Here is a 14749-nt window from a genome sequence, read left to right on the forward strand (position 1 = left end):
ATACACACACACACACACACACACACACACACACACACACACATATATATATATATATATATATATATATATATATATATTCCATCTTGGTTAGCCGGGCATTGGTGGGGAATGTCTTTAATCCTAGTACTCGGGAAGCAGAGGCAGATCTCTGTGAGTTCAAGGCCAACCTGGTCTACAGAGCTAGTTCCAGCACAGGATCCAAAATAATACAGAGAAACCCTGTCTCAAAACAAAACAAAACAAAAAATATTCTTTTTGGTTAAGAACAAGAATCAAATTGAATATTATTTCCAGTTAGAAAATTCAAGGCAGAATTCTGTACTGTACACAAGAATTCAAAATAATACTAATTAATGATAGTTATGGTAAGGACAATGAAAACAAAACAAAAACTCCTGTATGCTTTATTTTGTCCGAAGATAAAATATATTTTCACTCTAAATCAAAGAAATACTGAATTTCCTTCATAAAATAGCTACTATTTTATTTCTCATTCTGTGCATTTTCAATTTTAATGTAATCTATAGCATGATTCTTCAGTTTTTGCACAAAAGGCATCTGGGGACACTTAACCTTATTACAGTATTTGTCTTGAGCTTTCGTGCTATTCTGCAACTCCTCTTTCTGATGGAATATATCAGATGCTCATATCCCTCCAGTGCTGGCAATGGAAGATGTTTCTAGAGACTGCTAAAGGTGTACCAGAAGACAAAATCCTTGACTAGTCACTTAACCCTTGTGTGAAGCAACAATGGGGCCAGTGTGCTGGTGATTTTTCCCACCCCGTTTTTAGAGAGGTAGTTCAGAAAGCCAGATGGGAAGGAGAAAGAATCACACCTGGCTACATGAAATAAATGCTGAGTAAGGCCCTCAGGGAAGTATGGAAATTTATAGGAAAGAGATGGTCTATTTTCCTGAGAAGACAGGACCTTCACCTCCAATATCCAGTCTAGACAGGCTTACCCACTTCTGAAGTGCATAGGAACCGAGTCGTTGTTTTGTGGGGCTACATGGTCTTAGATGATAGTGTAGAACCAAGTAGCTCTCTGGCATATTCTTTGAGCATAAGACTCTAGATCCATCATGCAACCTGGGAGAGGAAAGCATATTGAAGTCTAGAGCAATTAGAGTAATGCCAACTAAGTAGGATGGAGATTCAGGGCTTTAGGGAAACAGGTTCCTCTATGATCTGTCTTCCGTCTACCCTTATAGTTGCCAACACATTTCATCATACGCAGATGTGAGCGGTGTTTACAGATGTTGTTGGTTCTGCATTTTCCTTTCCTCCAGTCTTCTACATGGACAGTCTTAGAAGCTTCTTTCTGAGCAGAAATGTTAATTCAATGGATTCTTTAATCCCTCTAAGGCAGTATAATGTTACTTTCCTCCGAGTGCACATTTTTTTTTTTTTTTTGGTTTACACCTATATTAAGACACTGTTCATAGTGCACTGTAATTATTTGACTGGCTTTCCTATGAGGCTATGAATGTCTGCAGAGCCAAGAACTTGCCCTATTTGTCTGCCCCCAGGACTTACCATAAACTTGTCAGGATACAGCATTTATTCTCTTCTTCTTCCTCCTCCTCTTTTTCCTCTCCCTCCACCTCCTTCTCCTGTACTTCCTCCTTTCCCTATGATGTGTTGAGGATAAAATCCAGTGCCTTGTACATACTAAGCATATGCTGTTCTGAAGAACAACACCCCACTGTGAATAAAAATCCCTTAGTCACAGCACTCGGGAGGCAGAGGCAGGAGGAGCTCTGTGTGTTTGAGAACAGCCTGGTCTACAAGAGCTAGTTCCAGGATAGCCTCTAAAGCCACAGAGAAACCCTGTTTCAAAACTAACAAACAAACAAACAAACAAACAAACAAACAAAACAAAAAATAAAAGACAAAGCATAAAAATCCCTGAAGAGAAGCTGTGTCTGTCTGTGAATGAAGAACTGGAAGGAGTCTGTGTTTCCAGAGACTGATGGACCAACTGGAATCCCAGTAGTGTCAAGAGATTGGGATTGTGCAGGTTCTGAGGCAAATTATTTTATCTTTGGCTAGTTTTAGCCTTCTAGAATAGCCATTCCTTGACCCACACTGTATTGGAACTTACATCTTGTGACAATAGATAAGTCTTTTATTATTTATGGTGATGGGAGATGTCATTCTGTAAATGTGTTTCTATTATTGGCTAATGAATAAAGCCCTATTGGCCAGGAGGAAAGCAATATAGGTGGGACTAGGAGACAAGGAGGATTCTGGGAGATGTAGTAGAGTCAAAATGTAGTACATGAGAGAAGAGGTCCGGACCCTTTCTCCAGTAAGATAAGACTACATGGAAAAACTTAGGTTGATAGAAATGGGTTAATATTTAAGACAGAGCTAGCCAATAAGAATCTCTAGCCATTGGCCAGCAGCTTTATAACTAATAGAGTCTCTGTGTGTTATTTTGGGACTGATGTGACTCTGTGACCAGTGCTGGCTGGAAAGTGCTTGTAACAAAATGGCAAGTATTAAGAGTATTAAGACCTTCCACTTAAAACTTAACAAAAGCTCAAAAAGGGATTTTAAAAACAAAAGAACATGACAAGCAAGGCCTTTGGTAACAGCATTTTTCTCAGGTGGGCTGTTTTTCTAGAGACAAGCAACTCCTTTAAGGGAGGTTTCCTGACCCCAGCATACGTGGAAAAAAAAAAAAAAAAAAAAAAAAAAAAAAAAGAAAGAAAGAAAGAAAGAAAAGAAAAACAAAAACCAAAACAAAAAGAAACCCCACATGGCTCTTTTGAGAGGCCCTGCTAACAATTGAATGGCATGTACGAGCAGCTGGCAGTGGCAGTGACCACATCTCCAAGCAAGCAGCATGTTGCTTGATGACAGTATAGACCAAGGCAGTGAGCATAGCCCTCAGTGCTGGCAGTAAACGTACCCCTGCCGTCTTGGAGATGTGGCTTTCATTTTAGCAATGTTGTTGTTTAATGGATAAAAGACTCATGGCCAGAAAAAAGATAAAGATTTACAGTAAAGACAGATTGAGATAAAGAAAAGCCTCCAAATGTTTACAGTGTGTTTAAAAATATACATAAGCTTGGGAGAGAAAATAAAAAGAATATTTGGTTAAGAAAAAAGTGAATGGGCAGTGGTGGCACACACCTTTTATCCCAGTAGGATTTAATCTCAGGAGGCCGAGGCAAGCAAATCTCTGTGATTTCAAAGCGAACCTGGTGTACAGAGTGAATTCCAGGACAGCCAAAGTTACACAGTGAAACCCTGTCTCAAAAAAAAAAAAAATGTAAAGATAGAAGTAAAATAAATAGAGAAATAAAAAAGGCACCTAAAGATGGGAAAGTCAGAGAGTGGGGATACTATATGCTATTGTGTTGCCTTTGAGTTGCTCAATTGCTAAGGAAGGAACAACAACTGCTAAAATATACTTGATTATCAATGTTGCTAAACTAATCCAATTTATATATTTTAAAAATGCTTTGACTTCAAAATTTAAGGACAGGCTACTGGGGAAAAGAATTTTAATTTTTGTTTCCACAGAAAATGAAAAGCTGTGGATTCCTTCAAGGATAACATGGTTTGATCAAGCAAGACCCCCTGAAACAGTGTCCCAGGTATCTAACATTCAAAACAGCTGGGAAAAGGCAGCCTTGCAGAGTACAGCCAATATTTCTGTGTCTTGTTAGGATTCCCATGGTATTATAGTGTCCACAACCAGCAGGAAACAATTTGGAATGTTCGATGCTCAAATTCCCAAATATTGTCTATAAATATTTGTTTTCACTTAAATGGGGTGGTTAAAAATGGTTAATGTTCACAACTTATCTCTTTTTAAAGGTAAAAAGGGGATTATGGTATAGAACTGAATACTTTGTTTTGGAATGGATTTTCATTTATTGATACAAATTTAAGGTCAATTTTGTGATATGTATATTTCTCCTCTTGTTTAGGTATTGTGTTTATATAGCTCATTAAAAATGTAATGTATAATTAAGTACAAATATAGTTACCTATAGTAGTTAGGTTTGTTAGGTTTTTATTGATATATAGAGTTATATTTCAAATGGATAGGCATTCTTCAAGCCTTTCAAAGACCTACAGAATATGGCATTTAAAATGGTTTAGGGTTTTTCTTGTAGTGAGACATACTGCTCCTGGCAACACCACCTGCATCACAAAGGAAGATGGACATCGAAGAAACTTGTTATGGAGTTTATTCCCAATATGGCAAGACTAGCCATTTGGGCAAGAAACTGGTCTTGTCTGGACTGTTTGACTTTATTCCATATAAACTGGACATGCAGGACCCACAGGAAAGTGACTGTTGATACAAGATGGACAGTGCTACAGGGTTCCTGCTTCATTAAAGAGTCTTCCAGACAGTCTACAGGACACAGAGAAAAGTGACTGACAAACTGCCAATACAGGTGGACAGTTTAAAGTTTCCTGCTTTACTGAGAAGTCTGCCAGACACACTATGGCCTATAGACTGAAGATCGAACATTACAGAAGAATTTCAGGTGACTGACCAGATAAGTTGTCTCTGTCAATTCTTGAATTTATATATTATCCTTCTGTGGTCTTTGATGGAGCTGAAGATAGATAGTTATGGTTATAGTTAGGATTATGTGTTCCCGGGCCATGATCTCTTAAAATGTCTCCAGAATAAACTTTCATTCCCTGGAAGATGGGAGCTGTGGTTTTTGCCGCTACACCAGCTTGGCAATTTTCATTTCAGACATGATTTTTGAAGAATACAAGAATCCCAACATCTTAAAACTCTTTAGAAAATATAGTTAGATGTATCCCACACACCAGTTCTTCAGCGAAAGCCTCTCTTTTTATTTTCTCTTCACCACACATTCCTCTAGCTTCTGCCTGAAGTGCAAGCTCTTTTTGGAGCCAAACTGTAAATGACACCTGCCACTGTCACTTTTCCTCTTCTGAAATCCATTCCAAGCTGCGTTTGTTTCTTCCATTCCCGAGACGTCTCGCCGTTCTTAGTGCTTTCCCTCTTTGTGGTGGTTTGTATGAGAGTACGGCTCCCATAGGCTCATACATTTGAATACTTGGTGACTAGTTGGTGGCACTCTTTGAGGGAGATTGGTAGGTGTCATCTCATTAAAGGAGGTAGTTATGTTGTTAGGAGTGGGCTTGAACTTTCAAAACACTGGTGTCATTCCCAGTTTCTCTCTCTCTCCCTCTCCCTCCCTCCCCCCTCTCTCCTTATTTCTGTCTCTTTGTCTCTTGCTGTCTCTGCCTCCCTTTTCCCTCTCCACCCACCTCTCTCTGACATGAGGTTGTGGATAAAGATATGAGCTCTCAGCTGTCCCTGGGTCTGCTACCATGGCCTTGAATATGCTGAACCTGTAAGCAAAATTCACTGCTTTCTTTAATACATTGCCTTGGTCATAGTGTTTCATCCCAGCAGTACAAAAGTAAGTCAGATGATCTTCTTTGAACCATGTTCTTTCTTGGCTATTAGGTGTGCGATCTCTGCTGGTTCTCCATATGTACAGGACTCTTCGCAGTTTTCTTAGCTTCTTTTCCCTTCCCTCATCTCCGGAAGTTGGGGCACCCTCAGGCTGCTTCTCTATACTTCCTCTGGGGATATTTTCCTTTAAGTTTTGCCTGCGTACTTAACACCTGCATTTGATATCCAAGATAAGGTCACATTAAATTCATCATCATTTGGCTCCTTTTATCTATGCTTTAAACTTAGGAGTTTAATTTCTCTTTTCATTAGATTTGGACTATGGAACCTGGTAACAGTTTGTTCTTTGGCATTTCCTTTTTCTTCCATGGCTTTCATTGGATATTGTCTTTGTAGAATTTCCGTTGTTGATGGTCCCCCGGAGAAGGGGAAAGGGACAAATGGGGAGCAGAAGGGGAGGGGAGAGGGTGTCAGGAGAAAGAAAAAGGGAGAAGGGGAGGGGAGAGGAGGACATAAGGGGGCAGGAAAATTGAGTCAGGAAAAGAATAGAGGAGAGCAAGAAAAAAGATACCATAATAGAGGGAGCCATTATAGGTTTAAAGAGAAATCTGGCACTTGGGAACTGTCCAGATACCTATAAGGGTGACCCCAACTAACAGGCTAACACTGATGACTACCTTATATGCCAACCTAGCGCCTTCATCCAGGAGCTGATGGAAGCAGAAGCAGATACCCACAGCTAAGCACTGAGAAGAATTCCTGGAATCCAGTTGCAGAGAGGGAGAAGTGATGAGCAAAGGCTGAAACCCCCCACAGAAACAGATGACCTGGCAAGGACCCCAGTCTGATTGTTGAGAAACTAGCATAGGACTGACACAGACCCCCTGAACATAGGTGTCAGTTAGGAGGACTGAGAAGTATAAGGGGCCTCTGGTAGTGGATCAGTATTTATCCCTAGTATATGAATGGACTTTGGGAGCCCATTCCACATAGAGGGCTAGGCCCTGCTCCAAATGATGTGACAGACTTTGAAGACTCCCCATGGAAGGCCTCACCCTCCCTGGGGAGCAGAAAGGGAATAGGATAGGGAGTTGGTGGGGAGCAGGGGAGGAGGGGAGGGAGAGGGATCTGGGATTGGCATGTTAAAAAAAAAACCTTGTTTCTAATTTAAATTAAAAAAGAAAATATCAAATAGTCCAATTAAAAAGTGGGGTACAGAACTAAATATAGAATTCTAAATAGAGGCATCTAAAATGGCTGAAAGACACTTAAGAAAGTGTCTAACATCCTTAGCCATCAGGGAAATGCAAAGAAAAACAACTCCTGTTAGAATGGCTAAAATCAAAAACACCAAAGACAGTTTATACTAGAGAGGATGTGGAAAAAGGGGTACACTCCTCCACTACTGGTGGGAGTGCAAACTTGTTCAGCCACTTTGGAAATCAGGAAAATGGGAATCAGTCTACCTTAAAATCCAGTAAGTCCACTCTTAGGCATAAACCCAAAAGATGCACATTCATACGACAAGGATATCTATTCAACTATGTTCATAGAAGCATCATTTGTAACAGCCAGAATCTGGAAGCAACCTCAATGCCCCTCATGTGAAGCAACTGAATGATAGATGGAGAAAATGTGGTACATTTACACAATGGAGTACTACTTAGTGGAAAACAAAACAAACAAACAAACAATGGAATCTTGAAATTCGCAGGCAAATGGATGGAACTAGAAGTAACTATCCTGAGTGAGGTAACCCAATCACAAAAAGACCAATACAGTATGTACTCACTCATATATGGATTTTAGACAAGAGCAATTACCAGCCTACAATCCACACCACCAGAAAAGCTAGGAAACAAGGAGGACCCTAAGAGAGACATACATGGTCCCCTGGAGAAGGGGAAAGGGACAAGATGTCCTGAGCAAATTGGGAGCATGGGCGAAGGAGAGAGGGAGTTAGGAGAAAGAAAAGGGGAGAAGGGGAGGGGAGAGGAGGACATGAGTCAGGGATTGAGTCAGGGAAAGAATGGAGGAGAGCAAGAAAAGAAATACGATAATAGAGGGAGCCATTATAGGTTTTAAGAGAAATCTAGCACTATGGAAATGTTCAGAGATCTACAAGGATGACCCCAACTAACAATCTAAGCAATAGTGGAGAGGCTACCTCAAATACCCTTCCCCAATAATGTGATTGATGACTACCTTAAATGCCATCCTAGAGCCTTCATCTAGAAGCTGATGGAAACAGAGGCAGACACCCACAGCTAGACACTGTGCCAAACTCCTGGAATCCAGTTGCAGAGAGGGAAGAGTGATAAGTAAATGGGTCAATGCAGGCTGGAGAAACCCACAGAAACTGCTGACCTGAACAAGGGGGAGCTCATGTACTCCAGTTTGATAGCTGGAAAACCAGCATTGGACAGACCCAGACTCCCTGAATGTCCGTATTAGTTCAGAGGTCTGGGCAGTCTATGGGGCCTTTGGTAGTGGATTGGTATTTATTCTTAGTATATGAATGGATTTGGGAGCCCATTCCACATAGAGGGATACTCCTTCAGCCTAGACACATGGGGGAGGCCTAGGCCCTGCTCCAAATGATGTGACAAACTTTGAAGACTCCCCCATGGAAGGCCTCACCCTCCCTGGGGAGCAGAAATGGAATGGGATGGGTGTTGGGGGGTGGTGTGAACAGGGGAGGACAGGAGTGTGCAGGAACTGGGATTGAAATATAAAACAAGATTGTTTTAAATTTAAATGTAAAAAAATTATCAAAAGAAAATTTTCAGTGTTGAATAGAATTCCCACTAGAGGGCGGACATGTATCATTTATATGAAAACAAAACAGGAAAAAAGAAAATCTGAAACAACAACAAAACCAGGCCTAGTAAGGGAAAACATTAAACAATTAAAGTAAGTGCTTTTGAATATATCTGTTCTCCAACTTTCTTTCTTTTCCTCCCTCCCTCCCTCCCTCCCTCCCTCCCTCCCTCTCTTCCTCTCTCTCTCTCCCCTGTTCCTTCCCTTTCTTTCTCTCTTCTGTCTGTCTCATTTTTTCTTTCTGGTAAGGTCTCACTCTGTAGTTCAGCCTGACCTCGAACTCACTGCCCTTGAATGTGTAATGGTCCACTCAGCTCTGCATCTTGAGTGTTAATGTTACAGGCATGTGCCACCATGCCCAGTTCCTCCCAGATTTTGTAGCCATCTTGATTGGAAGATTGTATTATTTATTTATTTTTTGAGGCAGGGTCTCACTATGTAGCTCTAGCTAGCCTGGAACTCAATATATACAGCATAGAACTCAAAGACATATCAGAAGTCTGTCTGCCTCTGCCTCCTCAGTGCTGGGATTAAAGGCATGAGCCACCATGCCTAGTAGAAGAAAAAAAAAGTTTACAAATGTAAACTTTATTTTGTATAGAGAATGATCAATTTCCCAATGGAAGCAAGTGTATTTTTAGTATATTAAGATTTAATGCAAATGAAAGTAATATGATTACATGCATATATCTGGGCTAAAATTCTTCTGACCGCTATTGGCACCAGGCATGCATGTGGTACACAGATATGCATTCAGATAACACACTCATACACATAAAAATAGAAATAAATGAAAATATAAGATACAATGCAATAGTAAGAATTATAACGAGATACAGGAGACGTTCTTTAAAAACCTAGAGGGGAAAGTGAGAGTGGCTATGGTGACAGGGATTGTCACAGAAGACATTTATGTAGTCCAGACTAATTTGCTTTCATCATAGGGCCTCAGAATGTCTCTGGTGACAGATTTATGTCCTGTCTCTAGAACGAATGTTCTGTTATCCCTTATTGCCATAGCCTTCTAGTGACCTCAGGGTAGGATTTAGATATTTACATACAGTAATCCTAGTACAGGTTTAGCATCTCTAATATGGAAATCTGAAACCCAAAATGTTGCAAATTCTAGAACTTTTTGAATGTCTGTCTGTATGATAGGAAAATTGCACAGGTAAAATGAAGGTGCATTAAAATTATTATATAGAGTTTTTTTTTTAAGGCTCTGGAGTTAATGTGAAACATGAGGACATTTTATGTTTAGACTTGGGCCCATACCCAAGATTTCTCAAAATCTGGAAGAATCTAAATTACAAAAGGTCATTCTGTCCCTCTAGCATTTAGCACAGTGCCTACAAATAGAGAGCTGGTACATGATTATGGGAGGTATAGATGAAAGCTTTTCTGTGTCTCACTTGGTCCTTCAGTTGGTTATGAAATAATCATTCTGAGGCTTAATAATAGCTTTAATTGCTTGGCCAATGGCTCAGGCTTATTATTAACTAGCTCAACATTCAAATTAACCCATTTGTATTAATCTGTGTGTCACCACATGGCCTGTGGCTAACTGATGATGTTCTTGTTATGAGTTGGTTTTTCCTGCCGGCCTGTCCCACCGCCGCACCAGCCCCAAATAACACACAGAGATGCCATATTAGATATAAATCTGTTAGCCTGTTACTAGCATTACTTATTGGCTAGCTCTGTCTTAAATATTAACACATTTCTATTAATCTAAATATTTCCACATGGTCTTATCTTACCGGAGAGAGGGGGCAGCATTCTACTCTCTCCGTCTTCCATGTTTAATCTCCTTCTTACTACGTCCTCTCTCTTCCTTGTCTCCTAGTCCCGCCAATCTTGCTTTCCTATTGGCCAACAATGCTTTATTCATTAACCAATATGAGAAACATATTTACAGAATGACATCTCCCATCATGTTCTTACATTTTTCCCCTTTCATGGTGGGTGCTGGTATCTCCCTTGACTCTGTCTTCTTTTTCCCTGTATTTAGTTTGACTTTCCCACCTAGCTATATTCAGCCCTGCTATAGGCCAAAGCAGCTTTATTCATCAACCAATAAAATCAACCCTTATTTGCAGCCTACAGAAGGATATCCCACATCACTTGAAGCTGTGGATTTCTTTCAGATTAATATGGTTTGATTGAGCAAGACCCCCTGACAGGTCTCCGATGGGAACAATGGCCCAGGTGATCCAACATCTACAACAGCTTCAAGGGTACTGGCTGAGATGGACCAACCACAAAGAATATCCCAGTTAGGACTTTAACATAATTCTAAATTTTCTCAGGATCCCCATAAGATCACCAGCACCCCAAATCATCAAAAAGTAGTATAGACACTATTCCTAAATTCCCAAAATATTGCTTGTGAATGTTTGTTTTCATTTAAAGGGGGTTGGTTATAAATAGTTAATGGTCATAGTCAATTTCTTTGTAAAGAAAGAAGAGGTATATAATATAGAAATGATGAAAAAAGGTGGACTACTTAATCTACTTAAATTAAAAAAATTGTTAATTTCAAAATACTTCACAATGGTATGGATATTGATTTATTGACACAGTATAATTTTGTAAATATATATATATACATACATATATATATATACATACATACACACACATATATATTTCTACTCTTGGTTAAAGTATTATGTTTATGCAGCAATTTTAAAAATGTAATGTATAGTTAAATACAAATTAATAGTCATCTATAACAGTCAAATTTATAGACATGCTAGTTAGGTTTTCTAGATATGCAGAGATATATTTCAGATAGATAGGTAACCTTCAAACACTTCAAAGCACTACAGAATATGACATTTAAAATGTTTTAAGAACTTAGATTTTGTTTTGTTTTGTTTTTGACAGTGAGGCATGTATGCTCCAGGCAGCATTAAATACTTCAAGAGGATGATGGGCATCGAAAAAGCTCCTTATGGAGTTTGTTTTCAATGTGCGAAGGCTAGCCATTTGGTCAAGAAACTGCTTTTGCTTGGAAAGCTTGACAGTATGTTGCATAAGTGGACATTGAGGAGCCACAGGAAAATGACTGCTGAACTTGCCAAAATGAGACAGGATGGTCTTTCAGGGAGCTTGCTTTATGAAAGAGTCTGCCAGAAGTTCTTCAGGACACAGAAGAAAGTGACTGATGGGTGAATTTTGCCAAAATAGGTAGGACAGTCCTTCAAATTTCCTGCTTCACTGAGAAATCTAGAAGACACTCTAGGCCTGTAGGCTGAAGATGGATGCCCTGACATCATAGAAAAACTTTGGGTGACTGTCCAGGCAGCCAGATTTCTGTAATTTCTAGGGTTTTGGAAGATGCTTACAATGCACTTTCTGTTTACATAGGTTTTACATTATCTTTCAAGGGTCTTTGATGGAGTTGAAGACTAAATAGTTATATTTATAGTTTTCCTTAATTATGATAAAAGATAAATTAGATATGAAACTTTATACTAAAAAAGATAGGATAGATAATAGAATATTTTCTCTAATTTTGCCAAATATAAATAGACTAAATATTATAACTGTAATTCTTGCTTGATACCTGTTTTCTTCAATGTAATTTTACAATGTTAAAGTTAAAATCTTCCTTTTTAATTAGACAGAAAAGGAGAAATGATGTGGGATGACCTTCTGTAGGCAGCAAATATGGGTTGCTTTTATTGGTTGATGAATAAAGCTGCTTTGGCTTATGGTAGGACAGAATATAGTTAGGTGGAAAAGCCAAAATTAATACAGGGAGAAGGAAGGCAGAGTTGAGAGAGACACCAGCAGCAACTGCTGGAGGAGAAAGATGTAAGAGCATCACAAGTAAGCCATAGGCCATGTGGTGACACACAGCTTAATAGAAATGGGTTAATTTAAATGTAAGAGCTAGTTAATAATAAGGCTGAGTCATTGGCCATACAATTATAATTATTATTAAGCTTTTGAGTAATTATTTTATAAGTAGCTGAGGGAACAGGCAGAACACAGAAAAGCTTCTGGCTACAGGGAGGATTGTTCTGAAATTAATTAATTAATTAATTAATTCATTTTGAGGCAGGGTTTGCTGTGAAACAGTCCTGGTTATCCTGGTTATCCTGGAACTCACTCTGTAGACCAGCCTAGCCTAGAACTCACAGAGATTCACCTGTCTCTGCCTCCCAAGTGCTGGGATTAAAGGCGTGTACCACCAGAGAAGATTAAAAGGATGTGTCAGGAATGGATTCTTACTATACATACAGAAATACAAAATCTAGAAAAACATGAGAAATGGAAAGTTTTTGGTTCTCAGCCATTTCAGATAAAAGATACCCAACCTATGTTATACCCATTTAGTCTTTCCTCATCTAATTCTGCAGTCAAAGAACACATATAACATTAGTTCATTTGAGTTAGATAGGGTGCATTAAAATGAGAGACCAAAGAGTTGGAGAAGTGAAAGACTAGCCTTGCACCAAAGAAGTCTGCTGCCTTGGACCTGACTTGGACTTGACTGAGCAGTGAGTTTCCATGAGCGTTTTAGCATAGCAAGCTATATCCTATGTTTGCCCCGTATGTTAAGATTGATAGATTGTCAGAATGTTCTGATTTATGGGAAAATAAACTGTCCTAAGCTTATGTCCTCTGTACGGCCATGTGTGGGTCTGCACAGCTGTGATGAAGGATGTACATTTGGATTAGCCAGAGGAGTACATAGAGGAAGGAAGGGCACAGAGAAAAGATGAGCATTCACGTTGCAGAGTGATGATCTTCGGCACTCTCCCAGAGCAGTTTTGTGAGCAGGAGACTGTGGCTGGAAACCTTAGAAAGCTACATTCTCAGGGACCCTCATTTATGATTCCATGAGGATGATTTTATAGGCAATGAACTTGTTGAAGATTGGTATATTTTAAAGCTGTAGTTACTCTTAATGAACGAAATGAAAGAGATAAAAACTGAAGATATTATTTTATTTAGATACCAGCATTTCATTTATCTCCAGTCTAAGTGACAGAGGGAAGAGGCAAGAGGAGACATGAAGGAAGCTACACCTTGATACGCGTTAGACAAACCAGGAGGGACAGAAAATTCAGATGAGTGCCTCTATTTTGTAAATATTTCATGATCTGTTCTTTAATTTTCCTTTGTAAGAAACAGACATGAAATTTTAGCATTTTCATTAGGATAAAATTGTTCATGAAGGCTGGAGAGAAACTGTAAGAATTCCAGATTGGTCCACCAGAATTTCAGAATAATACAATGATAGATGAAACTTAAAGTCACCACAAACAAGGTTATACTGCGGAAGCCAAGATTCTCAATAACCACGTTTATGCATTGTGACAGCTTATAAATTAAAAATCTAGCAAATCCTAGGAAATAAACCCAGCCACCACTAGAAATAATAAAATGGAGGTGACTGTTGTATAAGAAGGGGAGTTTGGGCCATGTGCTATATTGACAATGAAAAGGAAAGACATTTTGAAAGTCGTATTTCATGATTACTTGGAGTGTCCATATGTCATGTAATTTAAAAGTTGTTATGAACGAAATAGGGTTTTCCTTATTAAATTCATATGTTGAAATCCTGCTGCCCAGTGTAGGGGCTTTAGGGGTATCCTCTGGGAGGTGATTAGGTCACACTGGCAGTCACACTAAAACATGGGATTAGTGTCTTTATATAAGAGACTCCAACAGGCCATTTCATTCTCCCGACAGTATGAAGACAAAGCAAAAATGGCTGAATCAAGGATTGGAGCCTCACCAGGCACCGAGTCTGTTGGCCTTTGTTTTATATGCTCTGACCTCCACCCCTGTAAAGCTAGTTAGTCTATGGTGTTTTTCTATATCAGCTTGAATGGACTAAAACAAAACAGAGGCAAGAAGCAGAAGTGGCTATTAAATATTACTAAACTAGGCAAGTGTGTAGCTGGAACATACATTGACTATAAATTTTGATGTAGAACCTGCCAACCTCCAAATCTTTGTATAACTCACCATTGTGAAATGTTATTTAAAAGCACCAAGGCACAATGTATATGCTGAATCAGTTGGGAGGGTGGTAAACAAGGAAGAAAATGAAGAGAAAAGTAGAAATGAGTTAAAACTCAAATAAGTGAAAGTGTTTTGTGTGATGAGCCACCTTAAGGGGTTTCCCAAGCTTGAGGACAGGTCTGAGCCTCAGAGGCGAACACAGGCATTTCAAAGTAGCCACACAACACTAGAGAACAAACGTGCCAGCCTGTTTCACCTCTGTACGTGGGTGAACTGATGGTTGAAGAGTTGCCTTCCAGGTACAAATTATTATTTTTTGTTTGAGAGTAAATACAGCATTAAGTGAAGCTGTATTTCTTCTTTAATGTATTTCTTCCATCTTCTTTAATGTGAGATAATTGTGTTTTGTGGTCTAGGCATTATCTTATGCCACCCTTCAGTCCTATTTCATTATTTCATTGCTTTTTTCAGTAGAGGACGGTCCTGGACTGTAGATTCTAACCAAGGTGCCA

This window comes from Phodopus roborovskii, unplaced genomic scaffold (assembly GCF_943737965.1).
Source record: "Phodopus roborovskii unplaced genomic scaffold, PHOROB, whole genome shotgun sequence".
In the NCBI taxonomy this organism is placed as follows: domain Eukaryota; kingdom Metazoa; phylum Chordata; class Mammalia; order Rodentia; family Cricetidae; genus Phodopus; species Phodopus roborovskii.